General features: G+C 31.4%; 1 non-coding gene across 1 annotated transcript; it reads right to left on the bottom strand.

Annotated features, from left to right (window-relative positions):
* Nucleotides 1–6,297: 6,297 nt before the first annotated feature.
* LOC121131514 (uncharacterized) lies at nucleotides 6,298–8,549 on the bottom strand. Its single transcript, XR_011784238.1, has 5 exons — nucleotides 8,445–8,549; nucleotides 8,118–8,382; nucleotides 6,853–7,069; nucleotides 6,461–6,786; nucleotides 6,298–6,403 (listed from the first exon to the last, which is right to left on the bottom strand). It is a non-coding gene; the product is annotated as an uncharacterized protein (transcript).
* Between the last annotated feature and the right edge of the window lie 12,871 nt (nucleotides 8,550–21,420).

The following is a 21,420-nucleotide window of genomic DNA, read 5'->3' as shown; positions in this document are numbered from 1 at the left end:
ATCCTTGAGATTAAGAATGAGAGGGCTTCCCATGCACAAGATTGAAGTCTGGCCACACCGTAACCAGTTCTATAATTATTCTATACGCCTGCTCGAGGACCATGGGACTCCATATCATCCTAGAAAGAAAAAATGAAAAATGAATACGGGGGGGATGTGACTATACAGGACTGGATGATCACGATTTTCTACCATAATGTATGCTATTCGATGTAAAGGAGGATGGCTTCCTATAGGCTTTGAAAACTTTTATTCAACAGTGTATAAGTTTATTGAGGAGATTTCACGACAAAAGGCCAAGGAAAATGCATTGTGTATTTTTTTTTTTTTTTTTTTCATTTAATAACACCCATGTATAATACTTGGATCTAATAAAGAGGCAGGGATGAAGGACGCCTCACACTCTAAAATTGCTGTGAAGAAATAAGAAATTATTTTGTTCTTTGATTTTTTCTTATTTGAATAGAATATCCCTCCAAAGAGAAAATGAGTTTTTAATTATAGATTTAGGATTTATTAATTGTTATTATAATAATAAATGTATTATTTAAGATACGGTGGTCAATTATTGCCAGAGGTGGGAACTTGGACTCGTGTTGAACTTGAGTCCATATTTTGAAGACTCGAGTCTTGACTTGGACTCCATAGCCAAGTCCTGCGACTCGTATTAGGCTCTAAAGGTAGTATATCGTGGACTCAGGAAAAGCGTTCATACTATGGACTCTATATAGTATATTATAGTAATAAACATGAATGAACTCTGAGGACTCGATGAAAATAGTCAAGGTCTTTGTCATGACTTGAGATTCGAATTGAAGTTACAGTAAAATGACGTTTTCCCTACTCAGATTAATGCTGTATCGTAAGTTGCAGGAGTGGAACCGATACTCCTAAATCCTTAGGGGATATGGATTGAAAATATCTGTAGAAAGGAGTAGATTTAAATTAAAAAGAGGGAATCTTCGTACCCAAAACACACTCCTTAATCTTACGAAAGGTGAAATACGAATTTGACATCTTCTGGAGCAAGATGATGTAAATGATATTCCAGAAATGAGCTTAGAAACGTCTAATATCATAGTTAAAAGATATAGTTAATGAACAAGAAAATAGAAGATACAAAAGACACAGTGATCCTGGAGCAAATAGAAGAGGGACAATGTTTCATTTCTGGGTGAAATATTATTTTACTGCCTTAAATTTTTTTCTGTGAGGGCATTTAAAAAACCCATATGCATATAATTATTTAAACTGGAGCCTTGAATGTATTATTATTGTGCTTCACCCCTCTATTTGTGTGCTTATTTCTTCTTCATCATATCCCAGCATAATATACACTTAGATACAAAAAATATTAACTTTAATATGTCGGAACAATTTTAAAAATCAACACAACCTCAAATTTATATCTTATGACCTTTAGGCGTGCAGAGTCGACAAGCCACAAACTTTTCCTAATACTTTAGCAGACGTACAGTAGTATTGTATTTGTTTCAGCTAACATTAATTTTAGTAATAGTATTATACTTTTTGTTAAATTTTTATCAATTTATACCATTGATATTGGCTTGCAATAAATGTCGATTATAAAAAAAAATATCAAGTAGATTTTTATAGTCTTCATTTATAGAAAATTTCAGAAAAGATGCATGTTATATACAGTTATGCTAGTTATTATTGTTATAAAAACTAAATTCCACATAAAATACTTTTTGTACAAAGGATTAGTAATTATTAATACGATCACTTTTCACTTTATTCGTTAAAAAATATATATATTGAATATATATTTTTTTCTTTACACACACTCAAATATTACATTTATCATTCATACAATGAATAGTCATAACTTTGATTCTTTACAATTTTTACAATGTAGACAAGAAAAATATTTTTTTATATTAAAATAACATATAAATATATGTAGAACTGTAAAAAAAGTCATTTTAGAAATTTAAAAAAATATAAATTTAATAAAAAAGTCAATAAAATGAAATATGAACACTATTTTCAAATAAATATATAATATTCTTTTCGAAAAATCATTAATGAAATATTATTAAAAAAGCTTACTAACAAATGTTTTTTCTTATACATATAAGATCATTTGGAAAAAAAAGGACTTGCATTTTATTTTTCAATAAAGTATGTTACACGTCACCTCTTCCTTCTCATCCCAGAATACAGGTGAATTTTTAGGTAACTTATTTTCACTATCAAGTCCTTTCTTCTTAAGAATTTATATTTCTCTGTTGAAATATTTTTCTTGAGCTCTTTGGATTTAAGTAATTTCCGCCCATATCACTTCTGACATGGTTATGAAACTTTTGAACTCTTACCCATCTCGGCTCTTTCATCTTTAAAGCTAACCGCTTGATTCTTTTTATTGTATTGATAATTTTATTCAAATTACGGGAATTTGATATTAATTTGTCTAAGAACGATAATTTTTCTGTTTGTATTTCAGCATTAACTTTTGTTGAATATATTTGTGCTTTCGTTATTTTCATCTCATCTACTCGCATTTCATAACATCAGCCAGTAACAATAGTTTGTTTTCAAATTATACAAAGGAAAAATTCTTTCTTAGACAAAGTATCTGCCAATATTGTTTGAAGTACATAGAATTTCCATATGAGAATGAATGTATTTTATAGAAATTTAAGCAAAATAAATCATGAATGAAATTTAACCTACTTACTTTTTGACGTTTCAAAATGAATTTTGTTATGTCTTTCACACAGTGACATGTGTTACTTTGCTCTATGATTCGTGTAGATATCTAGTGTTTCATGACTCAAGCTGGGGCTGCCTGTTCCTTTGCAAAATCAGTTAGAATAAAGAAATCCTTTTATCGGCATTTGAATTTTCATTGACAATCTTTGAGTGAGAAGATTTAAAGTTCCGTGATTTATACTTTATCTTTGCCATGAGCTTTAACTGTGGGTGTACGTTTTCTTCCGTTTGGCGTCACTTCATTTGTAACACTCTGAAAAATTGTATTTTAAAATTCTTTCTATTGCAAATTTCGCAGTTTTTGCTTTGTAGTCAGATTCTAGAAAAAGAAAGAGAAAACTTCCGTTTAAATTTCCATTGAAAGTGAAATTATTGAGAAAATTGAAAGTAAAAGGATTTATTCTTTGCATTATCTCTGTCAGGATCATTCTACTTTATCATGTATTCCTAAGAACTATTTTGGGTATGAAACCGAATCCACGAATATCTCTACGTCACTCAATTTTCCAAAATTGCACACCTCTTAGTCCCTCGGCATCTTTTAATTATTCACTCTACTTTCGGTATGGGGATTTCCTCTAAGAGAGTCTCGTCAAAGGAAGGGTGTTTCAAAAATAAGGGAGAAATAAACCGTCATATAATTCCTTCTGCTAATTCGCAAATCTTTGGAAGTCCGTCTCCACTCAAACACAAAAACCTCAAATATGACTTCCAAAACAAGAATTTATAAAAATATCTGGTCTGGTGTGTTTGCTATTAAGAAAAAAAACAAGAAAGTTGGATGGTCATAATAAATTTAAAGGATTTGAATAAATTTATATTTAAACCCAAGTATAAAATGGAATCGGTCCGTTCTTTGAAACATTGTTTCAAAATATTTTTTTTTTAATGTTCTATTGATTTTTAGAACGTATATAATTCTTTTCAGATTAATGAAAAAAAAGACTTTATCTCAGTTTCTGTTTGAAGGGAAAGATGTACCAATTCAGAAAGTTATGCTTAGGACTCTCATCTGCTCCACAGGTATTCACTAAGTTACTAAGACCCGTTATCAACTATTTTGGGGTGAGCTATATATATCGTGTAGCATATATTTGTATGATATCATATTACAAGGGGATTCACACAGTTTAGCTCGTAGAGATACCTGTCTATATGCGTGCATTATTAGTCTTCTTGGGGTTTCTATTAATTTTAAAAAGAGCTCGTTGCAGACGTCTTTAACTATCGGGTACTTGGGTCTGTTATGGAATACAAACCTATTTCAGGTTTTTCTCCCACGTGATAAGGAAGAGAAGGTAAGCAAGCTTGCCATCTCTCTTCTGGAAAAGAATAAGATCTATCTGAAGAACGCTCAAAGGTTTTTTAGGTTTACTAGAGAGCATTAGACCGGTGGTTGCACTGGTGCGTGTATATTATAGAGATATAAAGTCCTTGTTAAAGTGGGGAGATTGAAATTTTCCAAGAAGGGATTCAATCGATATTTCTACGAGTGCAGAGGAGCAATTAAAGTGGTGGTCAACCTTTATTAGGAGAAATGTCAATAGTACATTATCACGGCCGTTCTACCCAGTCTTAGAGGTTAGAACAGATGCGTTCCGAAGAGGATATAGTATATCTTTGTCTGATGGACACACATCCCAGGGTATTTGGAATGAAAAGCACGACGTTCACATAAATAAGCTGGACCTGCGAGTAATTTTGTTAAGCACTGAATTATTGATAGAAATATTTCTGTTCTTTTCTTTATTGATAACATAGCCACTCTGTTTTATTTAAAGAATATGGGAGGAACGGGAAACTCCAGGCTGTGCAATCTAATTGTACAGATTTGGAAAAGATTGGAGGAAAAAGAGATCAAACTACTTTTTGTGTGGATACCCTCAAAGGAGAATGTAAAAGCAGATTTCTTATCTAGGGAGGCTTTGAGTATTTGGGAATTTGTACTATGTCCCTGGATATTCAATATGTTAACGAAAATATAGTTCCTCCCGGAGATAGACTGCTTCGCCTCGATACTATGCCGTCAGTTTCCGAGGTACTTTTCATAGGTACTGGGACAAGAAAGCGATGGGAATGGATGCATTCAAAGTAAAATGGGAGTCAGAATGTTACTTTTTACCCCCTCCCCCTGTACCCTTACTTCAGCAGGCGATAACGAAACTACGGTAGGAACTGGGGACTGGGAGATAGCATTGTCATTGGGGGAAATGACGATGATTTGACAAATATAAAGTGCTCACATTGCCAATCTGCTGAGGACCGCCAAGAACAACAAAAAGGAGCTAATAACAAGCAAAAAGAACAAGCGAACCGAATGATGCAACTCTCCTCGCGTTGGTTAAAGGAGGCTGAGGTTGGGCAGTGTGTCAAAGTCCTAGTTCCAAGCAGTGACCCTGGAATAACGGTTGCCCGCAACGTCTTGGTAGTTGTGATAAATGTAACAAATACATGATATTATAAATTAGGGACAAAAATTGCGTCTTAAATCAACTCGATATAAGAAACCTATTTGAGCCATGCAAGGAGTCATTCCTATATAATAATGAAGTTCCCAAATAGAATGAAGTTACTTTGCAACAGACAGCAAGGATTTAAGCGGACCAATTGCACAAACTCAAGCCTAAACAACTCCATAACACAAATATGAAACTCCTTTCATAATTTATTAGTGCCTACAAATTTCTTCATCTCCTACAAAATGATTTTATCATGACGTCATTTCTCTTTCCATAAATACTATAAAGCCACTGCCAATACCCCCTCCCTCTATAGCCCAACCTATAAATTGCTAACTAGTCTAGAAACATAAACCTTATGATGTCACTAAATATCCTTCTTCAAAGTAGGAATGAAATGTCCAGGAATGAAAAACCACAGGATGAATTTACTTGGAATGAAATCACCGGTCACGGTACCATAGATTGTATGACTTGGCGTCATATTTTCGAAAACACGCAACCTCTTCAAATATTCAATGCTACTATCTCCATCAGTAAAATTCTAATTTTTCCTAGGAGAGAATAGGATTTTAATCTATGGTAGGAGAATCAATGGTTCTACTGTATTTCACTCTCTACTGTGACATTTATTTCCTTCTCTCCTTCCTCCCTTGTCACAGCTGATTGTATCTGATCTAATGAAATACAATGAGTGTTATTCCTTCTCTCCTCTAAAACATTCTTCAAATTGTCAGGGTTACCATGTTGATTTTCTGTTTTTTTAACATATCCATTATACACAGGAATTTCATCTCCGGTTAATATCTTTCTAGCGAAAGAAAGAGTATATGGAGAAGGCTGGAACAAGACATATGGCACTAAATGTAATAAACAACATACGCTGTTATTATTATTTAACTAGCGATAGTACCCGGTATTGCCCGGAGTAATTACGCGTCGAAGAAGCCCCATCAAATCCTAGGACTTACGAAGTGGGACTTGTATTTATTTTTTATCTTATAAATTATTATCTTATTATCTAAAACTATAATAATTAAGCATAAAGTAGGGGCTACTACACAAAGATCTATGTGGAATGTGCAGGTACATAATACGTACATTATTAAAAGTAAAAGAAAATATATTTCAAAATAAATAAATAAATATAATCCCTGGCATGACTTAGTCAACAAGTTTTATTTGTTTATCGGTTTAGAGCAAGATTCCTGAATAAAAAATCAACGATATTTTAATTTTTTTTTAATTTAGAGAAAGTAACTTACTGAAATATTATCAGTGATCCAATCCAAAAAGTGTGAAACATTCATATACAAGGAACCAAACCCCTCCTCTCCACATTGATACCCTTGAGAAGTAACGCCTACTAATGTACATATTCCGTCCACTTCCAATGTTATTGGACCTCCTGAATCACCAAGGCAAGTACAAGATAAGGGATTATGAATGCACATGATTGAATATATTGGAGCGTAAGGTAGTAAATAGTCTCTGCAACTTGGACTGTCAAAACTGTAGACTTGCAAGTCGGTTCTCATAAGATTAGGAGTAAATGAAGTACATTTAGAGCTCGTTACACCCCATCCGCTAGCTATTAAAGTTGGTTTATTTTTCAATTATTTATTCAGGTAAACACGAAATACTTATTCATCCTTACCTACAACAGTAGATCCTATATTGGGAATTGAAGAATTAAATAACGGTAAACAAATAACTTGGACGGTTGAACTAAATTCAAAATCCTCCATCATTGTTACGATTGCTATATCATTGACAACGCCAACTTTTGTCCTTTTAAAGGCTGGATGTACTAAAATCTTCCTCATCTTATATTCTTTTCCTGATTGCCTTTCTAGATTTCCTCCCGCGAATACCTACAAAAGGAACAGTGGTAAAAATGAGAAAAATATTTCTATGCAAATACAAAAGATTTTGTACAGCTCAAAAATCACAAGTGCGATCCCCATCATTTTTTGAGTAAACTTTAGTTAATTTGGTTTTTATGTACTTATATGAAAGTCTGACTGTCTGTATTTATGACAACAATTCACCAAGTACACTGCATATAGTGTTCCATGATGTATACCATAAATATATTTTGATCTAAGAAATAACAATCTAGTAGTATTTAATGAAATGTTGATGGCGGGTGTACTATATATAATATAACCTGCTGTAAATTTCATTCTTGAGGACAGAATAATAAGAGATGAGATTTGTGTAAGAGTGTAAAGGAGAAGGCAGGAGCGAGACACATGGCACTACTTAATTATTACTATAAGGAGGAGACCTTCTACATTAAAAAAAAAAACATTAGTGCAGGAAAATATTATATTTATATATGTATATATATTTTATGATGCCTTTTTAAATCATTTGAAGCCAAAAATAGGCAATAATTCTTCTTTAGAGGGAGATAATATCCCCCGCTCCCACGAATGGTTCAATAGCACATGCTACACACATTTTTTGCACTGATTTTAAATCTGATTTTTTTTAGCACGTACAGAGTTTTTGAAAAACAGTGGTTTTAAATTTTTATCAATTTTTTGAGATTATTATTGACATAGATCTAACTTTATGCAAAAAGTCTCATTTTTGGAACACAAATCAAAATATACAAAAGATTAAAAGCGTTGTGAATGTGTCTTCCTTTTGTATATTTTGGCTGGATTGTGACAATACAGGATTCATCAATGGTCTGCCGTTATGCTTTCATACCAAAATCCTTGGTATTGATTTTACATTGTGCTAATATCTAGGTGAAATCGCTCTCCTTGTTTTTCACTCACTGAACCAAGGTTTTCCCTAATTACTAGGGGCAATTCCGCTTATATACTTATACGAATATAATATTTTTGTAGCAAGATTGTTGAACAGCAAAATATGTCACTAGAATGAAATATACTAATATATACTTACTGAATTCAATTCCAAATCATAAGAATATTTAACACCGTCCTGAGTTATTCCCTCAAAACAATGCCAGCAGTTAAAACATAGTTCGCACTGATGATCGATCCTCCACACCAATTAGCTCTCATAATGCCCGTATGTACAATAATAATGGCTACTTGCCAAGGTATTTCCCCTTCTTCTGCCACTACTCCGTTTATTATCCTATTCGAATTTGGAGTGCATCCCCTATTCTGCTTTAAAGGGGATAAACCACATGATTGATACCAGACTATCAATATATAAACAGAAGGCGTGTTGAACAATATAAAAAGAACAAAATAATTATTTAACCTGTAGAAAATGAATATACAAAGTTAGAAAAACTAAGGGTTATAACAAGTACAAGTAAGCTCCACATTCTCTAGTCTTTTAATATGTATGTTAGCTTTGGACTCTCAAAATCTACTGTGCAATATCTATCTCATTTCTAAAACCTAATATTTTAGAGGAGACACAAATGTGTAGCTCGGATATGATGAGTTCTGTATACAACAATACCTTTAGATTCGAGTGCTCTAGCATACAAGTATTGCTATTATTATATAGATATATGTAAATAATACATTACACCCAATGAAAAAAATCATACTTCTCAATAATGAGAAGCGTACAAGTGTTTTTATATTATATAGATATATGTAAATCCTATGAAGAAGATCGAGTGTATATTGGGAATCTTAAGAAAATATAAGTTTTTTCCACATTTATTTTGGGTCCTGAAATACTTGAGAATTAGTCAAAAAAGGACAAAAGTCTTTCAATCCTTTTTGAAAGTTGTCTTTCAGAATTCCTTTCTACTATTAGAGTAACATCATCCGTGTATAGATCAATTAGGTGTCTGTTTCCACATAAATTGATTCCGAATCATCCATACTTGCATTTCAAGGAGTCATTTAAATACTCTATTGCAGTAACGAAAAGTAAAGGAGAGACCAGACATCCTTGTCTGCACCTTTTACAAAACACTACACTCTGTTCTCCATCTAACATAATATTAAAAGTTCCATGATAAAGAATGGCTCTGATTGGATTGAAAAATCTTTTCAGAAGGTATTCCCTGACTGAAAAAAAGATAAAATTATAACGTGTGCATTTTCATTGAAATTTATACTGTTCTTCCTCACCTTCAATGATGTCATTTACATTTTCTCTTCCATTCTTATCACTTATCAAACATTCTGTATGGACACAAAAACTTCACTATAACCGTCTTGCTTGATTTTTCAGCATCATCGACAGCACTAGCCTAAAATAAACGCTCCTTTGTCTCCACGTTCTCTGGTAAATTATTTGGCATAAGAGTATTATCACTACCTTCTTTAGTGCTTTCTTCAGTCAATATACTCTCAATAGTGAGAGGTCTAGAGACTAATGAATCCTTTACTCCTCAGAAGAATTCTGGCCTCATTTATCTATCATATTAGAACTGTTTTTCAATATATTATTATCTGCTTAGTCCATTGAAGCCAGGGAAGCTTTTAAAGACTTATCATAAACCTGAGCTTTAATTTTTACGTTCTCGTAGTTGAGCTTGTTATGCCCAAAGCTAAAACAGTTTTGGCACTGCAATTGAGCTCCTTTAAATCTTAATTTGATTAGACAAACATCAATAGTGACAATCTTAGGAATCATATTAGGGTTGGCCACAATTTCCACTACATAATCTCCATCCCTCTTTATAGCTCTGATGTTTATCCTCAGCCACTCTGTCGGACGGATTCTTTTTGGTATAGTAACCAGTTATTTCGCCAAATTGTTTTAACAACTCAACTGCCTTGATTTCTTTGATACGTTTAAAAGTATTAATCAACGTTATAGTAACTTTCTTTCTCCTGTTAAAATTTGTTTTATCGATTCCCTTCAATTTTAAATTAACATTAATGACCATACCCTCGGCACTTTTCAAAGAGTAAGGGTGGACTTCTTTTAAGTCATCTAACCGTCCAGTAACATCAATTGGATACTTAGACTAAATTTCTAATGCCTAATTTCTCAATGGCTTTACGATTTTGCTGTTATACTTCGAGGGTTCTGTTAAAGTATGTGAAACTTTTGTTGTGGTCAATGACCCTCTTGCAGCTTTCTCCACAACTGACAGGTTCAGTTGTTTTTTATAATATAATATATGCCTAACAGGTGAGCAATTTGAATGAACGTGCTAAAATGTGGGCATATCACGATTACTACAGCAACAAGTAATGATCTAATGAATAAGTTCATCCTTTTTAATAATATTTGAACTACACAGTTGTATATTTTATATATATTGATTATTTTTTTCAAAACTTCAAAAAACCAAAAAACTTATTTCAAAAGAATCTTTAGCATCTAATATAATCATTTCTAAATTCATCTTTCTGAAGATGGATTGTTTGTATTGAACTATTTTTACATGGGTAATAAACATTAAACAATAACAGAATAAACTATTTATTGCAACATAAATCGCTATTATTGCATTTGCTACTACAGAAGTTGACATTTTTTTTTGCAAATGTACATATTTGTTACGCAACGGTTGGCGTTTGTGCAATTGCACCCCTTAAATCCTTGTCATTTTCCATCCGACAGAATTGATGCGCTCTGTTGCAAAGTGACTTCAGTCTCTTTGGGAACTTCATTTATACTTAGGAATGACTCCCTGTATGTCTCTAATTAGCTTCTGAAATAGAGTTGTTGTAAGACGCCATTTTTTGTGCCTATTTTATAATATCCTATCTTTGTTACATTTATCACAACTACCAAGACATTGCAGGCATCTGTTTTTCCAAGGTCACTGCTTGGAACTGGGACTTTGACACACTGTCCTACCTCGGCCCCCTTTCACTGCCGTGAGGAGAGTTGCATCATTCGGGTTGATTGATCTTTTTGCTTTTTATTAGCTCCTCTTTGTTGTTCTTGGCGGTCCTCAGAAGATTGCCATAGCGAACACTGTAACTGCATGGTGCTGAAGACTTTTGTTGACCAGTTACAACCTGCTCATATTGGACTCCTTTGATAAATGCAATCCTTCAAGTCCGACATGTATTGGATGGTCATACATTGTTTGTTATGGAGTTCGCCCAATAACAGAGTGAAAGCAGCGATTCTTTGCATATTGCATTTGCTACAATCCGTCAGCCCACTTATTTGTCATATTATTAAGCTGCCACATCATACCAATGTCCTGGATGTCTCAATTAGCTCTTTCAACAGATCTTTGAGATTAAGAATGAGAGGGCTTCCCATGCACAAGATTGAAGTCTGGCCACACCGTAACCAGTTCTATAATTATTCTATACGCCTGCTCGAGGACCATGGGACTCCATATCATCCTAGAAAGAAAAAATGAAAAATGAATACGGGGGGGATGTGACTATACAGGACTGGATGATCACGATTTTTTACCATAATGTATGCTATTCGATGTAAAGGAGGATGGCTTCCTATAGGCTTTGAAAACTTTTATTCAACAGTGTATAAGTTTATTGAGGAAATTTCACGACAAAAGGCCAAGGAAAATGCATTGTTTATTTTATTTATTTATTTTTTTCATTTAATAACACCCATGTATCATACTTGGATCTAATAAAGAGGCAGGGATGAAGGACGCCTCACACTCTAAAATTGCTGTGAAGAAATAAGAAATTATTTTGTTCTTTGATTTTTCCTTATTTGAATAGAATATCCCTCCAAAGAGAAAATGAGTTTTTAATTATAGATTTAGGATTTATTAATTGTTATTATAATAATAAATGTATTATTTAAGATACGGTGGTCAATTATTGCCAGAGGTGGGAACTTGGACTCGTGTTGAACTTGAGTCCATATTTTGAAGACTCGAGTCTTGACTTGGACTCCATAGCCAAGTCCTGCGACTCGTATTAGGCTCTAAAGGTAGTATATCGTGGACTCAGGAAAAGCGTTCATACTATGGACTCTATATAGTATATTATAGTAATACACATGAATGAACTCTGAGGACTCGATGAAAATAGTCAAGGTCTTTGTCATGACTTGAGATTCGAATTGAAGTTACAGTAAAATGACGTTTTCCCTACTCAGATTAATGCTGTATCGTAAGTTGCAGGAATGGAACCGATACTCCTAAATCCTTAGGGGATATGGATTGAAAATATCTGTAGAAAGGAGTAGATTTAAATTAAAAAGAGGGAATCTTCGTACCCAAAACACACTCCTTAATCTTACGAAAGGTGAAATACGAATTTGACATCTTCTGGAGCAAGATGATGTAAATGATATTCCAGAAATGAGCTAAGAAACGTCTAATATCATAGTTAAAAGATATAGTTAATGAACAAGAAAATAGAAGATACAAAAGACACAGTGATCTTGGAGCAAATAGAAGAGGGACAATGTTTCATTTCTGGGTGAAATATTATTTAAACTGGAGCCTTGAATGTATTATTATTGTGCTTCATCCCTCTATTTGTGTGCTTATATCTTCTTCATCATATCCCAGCATAATATACACGTAGATACAAAAAAATATTAACTTTAATATGTCGGAACAATTTTAAAAATCAACACAACCTCAAATTTATATCTTATGACTATAGTTGATGATATTGTAGAGAAAAACGCGTGCAAGGAGAAGGGGGGAAAAAAACATATGGTATCATTGTTTAAAATACTGATGTGATTATCATCTGCCTGCTTTATTATGATCTTTGAGGGTATAACGAATGTATTTATTAGCAAAATGTTTAATGAAGCTACGTATGAATGACTAATGACTACGTATAATTGACTTTGACGTTTTTTATCCGTTACAATAGATTTGAAAACGTTACATTCCATGAAATTGTAATTCATTATGAACCTTATTCTCAGAATAATAGCTAATGAAACGACAAAGTAGAGTATTTGAAATATATTTGAAGCTCAAAGATTAAAAAGGAAGGCTTTAATTAAATATAATCTACATACTAAAAAATAAACCATTAACATTTATGTTAAATATACAAAATTAAACAATTAAAATCATATAACTATTAATAATAATAAATTATAAATACAGAATATTGAAATAATAGATTGATCCGGATAATTTTTCCTTGTTCTAACATCAGAATTCAGTTAAATATGTCATAACTTTAGGTTGCAATACACAAGCGAGACGTAAGAGTTTAATCAAAAAGATAATCACCCCTCTTCTTCATGTGGAAGTTGCTATATACAATTGTGCACAGGATAGATATATCTCTACCGATGAGATCTAACTAATTATTAATAATAAAGTAAATGTCAAAATCATAAAATTAGACAATAAATATATTAATAAAAAAATGTTAGAAATAAATTCATCGTAAAGATTTAGAGCAAAAGCTAATTACGTAGTAATGTCCGGCGATATTACTCCCTATTAAGAGCATCAAAAAAGATTTTCCCCCGTTATTTAGGTATGCTTATATAACAACATACTATTATCATGAAGGATATACACAATTGTTAATTATAATGCAACACCCAATGTAACCCTCGTTGTTGTGACCATTTAAACAGTTGTTTTTGCCTTTTATGAGTTTTCTAAACACCATTTCTTGGAGCCCATCAACCATAGCTAAGCCTTAAGTGATAAAAAAGTAATATTTATTGACTATGTAATATTGGAAAACCTAATGATCATACCCAAGTCTTAAAGCGAAGTAAGTAGTCTCAGACAAACTAGTTGCAAACCATCCAAAGCTACTACCCCCCGTTGTTGTGACCATTTAAGCAGTTGTTTTTGCCCTTTACTGAGTTGTGTATCATAATTCTTGATATGTTTAGCTAAAATAGAATCATATTTTATGGTTAGATTTAAAAAAAATTGAATACTTACTGTGAGATAGTACAAAATTCAGAGTTCCATTTCGATATTCGTAAATACTTTTTACTGATAACTTGATCGTCATTTGGTGTGGATGACTCAAAACATTTTTATATGTATTTCTACCAACATCCTCCATTAATTTAATAAGGGTTCCTCGGGAAGGGATAGGTTTACCCGTGTATTTCTCTATAAATTTTTTGAATGTAGATGATTAGCAATGAATAAAGTTATATTACATGCAATAAGCATCGTTGTGAGATCAAAGTTAAAGTCTGACTTGATGTATTCATCGTTAAATTGATTTTATAGATGAATATCCATACTCTAGTTATGAGATGAGGATAATGAGTGGCGTGTAATTCTAGACAGGGGACTAAAGGCAAATTTATATCGACAAATCCGACAAACCATCTGTTTCTCATCCGGTAAGTATTTTCCAAATTCCTAGGCCTCCATTTCCAGAAATCCAGACAGAAGGCGACGTTATTTTAGGCATTTTATTCAGTTCTCTATCCACTATCCCCATCTAATATTATTATATTAATATTGAATAATAAAGGCGGGAATAATAACGTTATTGATTGATAGAAGAAAATGTATATTTTTTAATCAATGATGCCATAAGTATTTCTTCTCTTCTCCTCGCACGCTTTTCTATTCTTACCAAAATTATCACCCTTACTTATGACCTTTAGGCATGCAGAGTCGACAAGCCACAAACTTTTCATAATACTTTAGCAGACGTACAGTAGTATTGTATTTGTTTCAGCTAACATTAATGTTAGTAATAGTATTATACTTTTTGTTAAATTTTTTATCAATTTATACCATTGATATTGGCTTGCAATAAATGTTGATTATAAAAAAAAATATAAAGTAGATTTTTATAGTCTTCATTTATAGAAAGTTTAAGAAAAGATGCATGTTATATACAGTTATGCTAGTTATTATTGTTATAAAAACTAAATTCCACATAAAATACTTTTTGTACAAAGGATTAGTAATTATTAATACGATCACTTTTCACTTTATTCGTTAAAAAATATATATATTGAATATATATCTTTTTCTTTACACACACTCAAATATTACATTTATTATTCATACAATGAATAGTCATAACTTTGATTCTTTACAATTTTTACAATGTAGACAACAAAAATATTTTTTTATATTAAAATACCATATAAATATATGTATAACTGTAAAAAAAGTCATTTTAGAAATTTAAAAAAAATATAAATTTAATAAAAAAAGTCAATAAAATGAAATATGAACACTATTTTCAAAAAAATATATGATATTCTTTTCGAAAAATCATTGTTTAAATATTATTAAATAAGCTTACTAACAAATGTTTTTTTCTTAAACATATAAGATCATTTGGGAAAAAAGGCCTTTCATTTTATTTTTTCAATAGAGTATATTAAAATATGTCACACGTCACCTCTTCCTGCTCATCCCAGAATACAGGTGAATTTTTAGGTAACTTATTTTTACTATCAAGTCATTTCTTCTTAAGAATTTATATTTCTCTGTTGAAATATTTTTCTTGAGCTCTTTGGATTTAGGTAATTTAGGTGGACTGATCTAAACTTTTTTTATTAATTCTTCGATTTAGAAATGGAAGAAATTTAATCTCCAAAAAAGAAGTGAACTCTTTAATTACCAAATTCTTCCTGCTTCTCTTTATTAGGCAACGTCTATTCCATGGTTAGCTGAGAATGTCATTGACGAAGAAAATTGCTGGCTCAATAAGCTTTTTCATCGAAGCTACATAGATTCCTTAAAAAGATGTAAAAGTCAGTTAGGAGGAACATTTGCTTTCCAGAATGATTGCCAAATTTGCCGACAAAATATATTCAGAAAGTTTTCTTATAGCTTAAAACACAAAAATAAAGATACTATTAAGGCTTGAAATACATAAACCAGGAATGAAACAATTTTTTTTATTTTTGAAGCATAGCTATGTATTCTTAAAATTAACCAAATAAGTAAATAAACCAATTGGCTGCAATATTTAAAAAAATCCTGTGTTTATAATTTCAGTTGGTATTTGAATTTTCATTGAGAGGGTCGAGTGAGGAGATTAACCGTTTTGAGATTTATTATTCACAATATGCACTAAATACAAACATAAAAATAATAACAAAATTAAACAAAAACTTATATATTCATTGTACATTACTGCCAAATTTCATGTTTTAAATTTTTGGTGAATAGCTGTTAATTTTTGAATTTTTTTCACAAAAATTTAATATTTAAAATAAAAAAATTAATATTTTAAATTTTTGATTTAAAAAAAAAAAAAATAATTAATATTTGGATTTAATTTAAAAAAATAATCCTCCCTCCCGCCAAAAAGAATAATAATAAATATAATCCTGCGGATTGTCTTGCTTGACCTTTTAATACAAGTTTGGCTATGTTTTTTTTAAAATTGAATGGATATTAGGTAGCAATTACAGCCCCCCTTCCCTAACTCCATTATGAAACATTTTCTCAATTTCTTATGTGTTGTGTCTTGTCAATCCTTTTTATATATAAGTTATCTTTGTGTACCTTTTAATATTTTATGTATTATTCAAGTTTATATGTCTAACATGGTCACTCCCTTTTTACCTGTGGGTCGGCTCACTCCCCTGTATTTTAGCTTTTATGTATTTTAGTCCGTGTATTTTAGTGCATCCATATAATATACTCTTTTTAAACTATCTGGAGTCACATCTTTTATATTTCTTTTACCCCTTGTTTTGGCGACGAGACTTAATATTAATATAGTGATTATATCTTTATGTAAGAACATAATATCTGGCGACGACGATGGGATACAAGCCCATGTGTGCAATATTATGGGTAGCTCATTCAAGATATTTCTACGGTCGCAGCTCCTCTTCATGAGCTCACAAAGAGTTCGCTGGAGTTTTCCTGGTCAAATGAAGCAGAAGAAAGTTTTTCTGGAATTAAGAAGAAGATAGTGGAGTCCCCATGCCTCATACAATTCGATCCAATGCTGTCTGTAGTCCTCACTACTGATGCCTCTCCACTTGGTTTAGGAGCCGTTCTCTCCCGAATGGATGATGGAACTTGTGGCATTTGCCTCGAAGAAATTGACTTCTGCTGAGCATAACTACTCACAAATAGATAAGGGTGCGACAGGAATTATATACTGTTTAAACAAGTTTCAGCGTTACCTCATGCGTAGATAATTCCTTATAAGAACTGATCATTAGCTACTTAAGTATATTTTCAATCCTGCCAAAGAGTTACCCAAATTTGTATCTACTCGAATCGCAAGGTATGCAATGAGACTTTCCATTTTCAATTACAAAATCTACTACATCAAAGGTTCTGAGAATTCTCAGGAGACTCACTCTCTCGTTCTCCCATTGATGATCCTGTTGACGAAAATAACTCAACATACTCCATGATATGCTACTGTTAAAATTCAAAACAAAAATGATTTACTATAAATTATAGTTATATATTAGGTAAATTTCTATTGTAAAACCTTCTGGTATACAACATTTTTTGTTGTTTCTGTCCATTTGATGTAAATATGGTATAATCAAAACCTGCACCCTTTTTGACACTCTTGAAAATGCAACATATGATTGACCATGTACAAATAATGATTTTGGTAAATATAGAGCAATTTTTCAAATGTTTGACCCTGTGATTTATTTATTGACATTGCCATTGCTGACTTGACATGTTCCTTCTTCAACCATAATGCAGATTAAAGATACATACTAAGATGAACTCTGCCATCTTCTTCCTAATTCCCTTTTTTAATTCATGTTTAATATACAACGTTATCCCTTTTTCTGTATGTATGATAATTCTTTTTTTGATTTTTAATTTTTTTGGTACATTTTCGAACCGACAACTTATACATTAAAAAAACTTTGATGAACTTATTAGCGAAAAATCACACTTGCCCTTCAGAGCCCAAGATTCTGATCTCATCTGAATGAAACATAGCTCTACGTATGTAATTCAAAATTCTGAACACCTTTTATCATTGTCTAAAGCCTGTATCTGTCTCCGTTTTTGAAATAAATGCGTTTTTATCATTGTTTTTCTAAGCATAAATTATTTTAATACTATGTAGGATATATATACAAATCATATTTTAGAGGAGTAATGAACTAGACATTTATAGGTGTTGAATATTCTTACAAAATCGAACTTGAGTATGAAATTAAGAAAATTATACTATATAATATTTTTGATGAATAAATAACTAGACATTTCAAGGTGATTAATTGTATGTAGTAAAGCAATTTAAATTATAATAATATTTACCCTTATTAATAAGTTTTCGTATACTTTTTTTAAGAAAAAAAAATTCAAAAAGTAGTTAATTTATTATTTGGCGAAATTTTATTTTGATTTTAAATATTGGCTTATCTGTTATATACGATCATGCAATCCTAAGAAAATGCAGTTTAAAGGTTAAAAAACCATTATAGGTTAAGGGTTGCAAGGGAACATCAACTTTAAACAAAAATAACAAGAAATACGTATAAATATCATTTATTTATATATCAGGGAGAAATATCCTTAAGGCAAAATGGCATTTAAAGAAATAATTTCAAATGAAAAATGTCCTGACAAAAAATTATCTAGCACACTGTACTTCATTTGATATAAATACCCTCAAAAACAAATTAAAAACTATCTGTAGTTTTACAAAATATTGATCCTCCAAAAAATTGTTTTTACATAATAAATGAATTTTGTGAACTATTTACAATTTTACCCAATTCTCATATTTTTCATAAGTGGAAAGATTGAAATTCAATCATCCAACCTTATAATAACAATGGAATAACTTCGAGAAGGATATATTGTTGCCTTTGGAAGACTTAGAGAGACGGATTTGCATGTAACGACTCCAGTACAGAGTATTCCTAAAAGTAATTATATTGTCATAGTTCATGATGGATACAAGATAGAGTTACAAAACATCACATGATGAGAGCAAGCCTTGAGTCCACAGATGTACGCTGAGTCCCCATCCACGATTCTAAATAAGAGACGAACCAGGGATGTGTGCACGATTTTTTAGTTTATTATTTTTTTCTTGTGAATTTCTTTACTAATTTTTGACTTGAATCTTCCCATTTTTTTTCAAGTGGTTATAACCCCCAGCTCCCCTCTCTATGAGAAACTGCAAACTCTGAACTCCTCCAGTCCATATAATGATACCTCCAATTCACTTTCAAGATCCTCCTAACTGCTTATTATCCGAATAACTCAAAATAATGGAGATCCTAAAAGCAGATTTTCTGATAAAAAAATATTGTGTAAAATTTATCTAAACAATCACAGGCTCATTCATAAGAACGTTTGAATACGATGATTTTATAAAATGAGGATTTAAAATTTGACAGTCGTTAAAAAAAAAAAAAAAATACCCGGGTGCTTTGATAATTATGTAGATGTTATTTCTCGAAAATTGCAAATATTTTATAAAGACGTTCAATGTCTTTTCAAAGATGAAATTCATCCCTGCTCTCCGCTTAGATTATGCATAAAATATAATAACAACTGCAAAAAATATGTAGATTCTTCAATTGGTAAATTATCAAAAAAAAAAAAAAATTATATGGAGAATAAAACATCTATTCACAATTACATTTTTTCTATTCCCAGTTAAATCAGATAAATAATATGAACACAAAAAAATCAATCTTTGAAACTTCGATAATAATTAATTTCAGAATTTGTTAATAAGACAGAAACTAATGAAGTATATTATAAATCAAGAATTTACTAATTGTAGAAGGTGGCACTAAAATATATTACCTATAAGGCATTACATGAGTATTTCACTCTTTGGGGTGAATAAACGGAGTGTTAAAATAAGGCTTTTGGATTATTTAAAAATGGAAATACTTTAATCACCATGAAAATCAAGATACGCTTTATGAAACACTGATTACATTTATCTTAAACATGATAATTTTGGTAATTTTCCACACATTTTCCCACCATATGTCTTTTAATTTCCCATAATTTCAAATACAAAAAGAATTGAATTAAAACAATTACGTTCAAGGAGGTGAAATTAAAGTTTGCAAAAATAAAAGTAAAAAACATGTGTATTAAATGAATTCTTTATTTTTAGAAAAAGCAATTATGAAGGGGAATTCAAGTGTTTGTGTCAATGAATGATCATCGTCAATGAGAGCAAAACTAATTTGCTCTAAAACATTTTAATTAACATCAGTAGTACACAGTTAGTCTTTGAATCCATGCAGGAAAAATCACAAAACCTCTGTATTTTAATTACATAATTAGCATTTATTAACAGTCCACGTTTTGCTTCCAAACCCTGTATATATTTTTTTTAACCCCTATTTCTTTATAAATATTTACTAGTCTAAAATAAAAATTCCTTCATTTGGGGAAGGGGTCAGCCCCTACAGTCCTGACTATAGTTTAACATATGACAAGAACTTCTTATATGACTCCTCCAGGGATACGAAGACGGGTTTCTTACTTGATTTTCCCTTAAATTTTTATAGTCCAAAACATAAAAAATGCTAGAAAGTTTGAGGAGTAATTCCTGCCTTTATCATTGCTAGATACGGAGTAAGGGTTGTGTTTATTTCTTTCATCTAATAGCTGTTTGCAGCTAATTTAATGACCCGTTATTACAGCTATGCTGCTTTTTTCCTAAATATTCTTCAAATTATTAAGTTGACGACGTTAATTTTATGGGTTTTTTTAACATATCAATGGATAGTATTATTTTCATCTATGAAAATGACCTCATATCTTACCTATTTCAAAAAATAATTAATTGATTTGATAGAGAATTTAACCACTAAACCATTACTATTTCAATTACATAAAATATATATTACATATTATTAATTTAACCGATTTTTTTATTATGTACAATATACGTAAACTATTACACAAGGCGTATCCAAGCTAATTTCTTCAAATGTGTGAGAGCAAATCAATTTCCTGACAAAGTAACATAGTTTTAAAAATCGTCATACAGAAATAACAACCTACTCAGTACTTTTTTCAATGCAATTGCATCAAAAATTATTAAATATGTAAGCTAAATGTTATGTTTCTGAAGCAAACAGCCAACTTAGTAAAAATAAAAAAGGATAAATGTACAAAAAAAAATTGAAACTGGCCTTTTTTCCCCGAAAGTTTGATCAAATTATGAATTAACTCCATTTTATTTTCAGCTTTAAAGTGTACCGGGCCAACCGTTATTATTTACCCATTTTAACAAACAAATTATTGAAGTCCATCGCAGGATCCTGGTTTAATTAGGAAAATGGTTTATTGGCTATTAATTGTAACGCTAAGAGCATGTTTTATTCAATGTATCCGCCCTCAGAATTGATGGTGAGCTCCAGGAGGTGGTGGAAGCTACTACATACTCTCTGGATGTAATCAGCTCTCATAGAGGTCCAT

Source organism: Lepeophtheirus salmonis, unplaced genomic scaffold, assembly GCF_016086655.4.
Source record: "Lepeophtheirus salmonis unplaced genomic scaffold, UVic_Lsal_1.4 unplaced_contig_783_pilon, whole genome shotgun sequence".
Taxonomy (NCBI): domain Eukaryota; kingdom Metazoa; phylum Arthropoda; class Copepoda; order Siphonostomatoida; family Caligidae; genus Lepeophtheirus; species Lepeophtheirus salmonis.
Note: the sequence above shows the minus strand (reverse complement) of the source record. Positions and strands in the feature narration are given on the sequence as shown.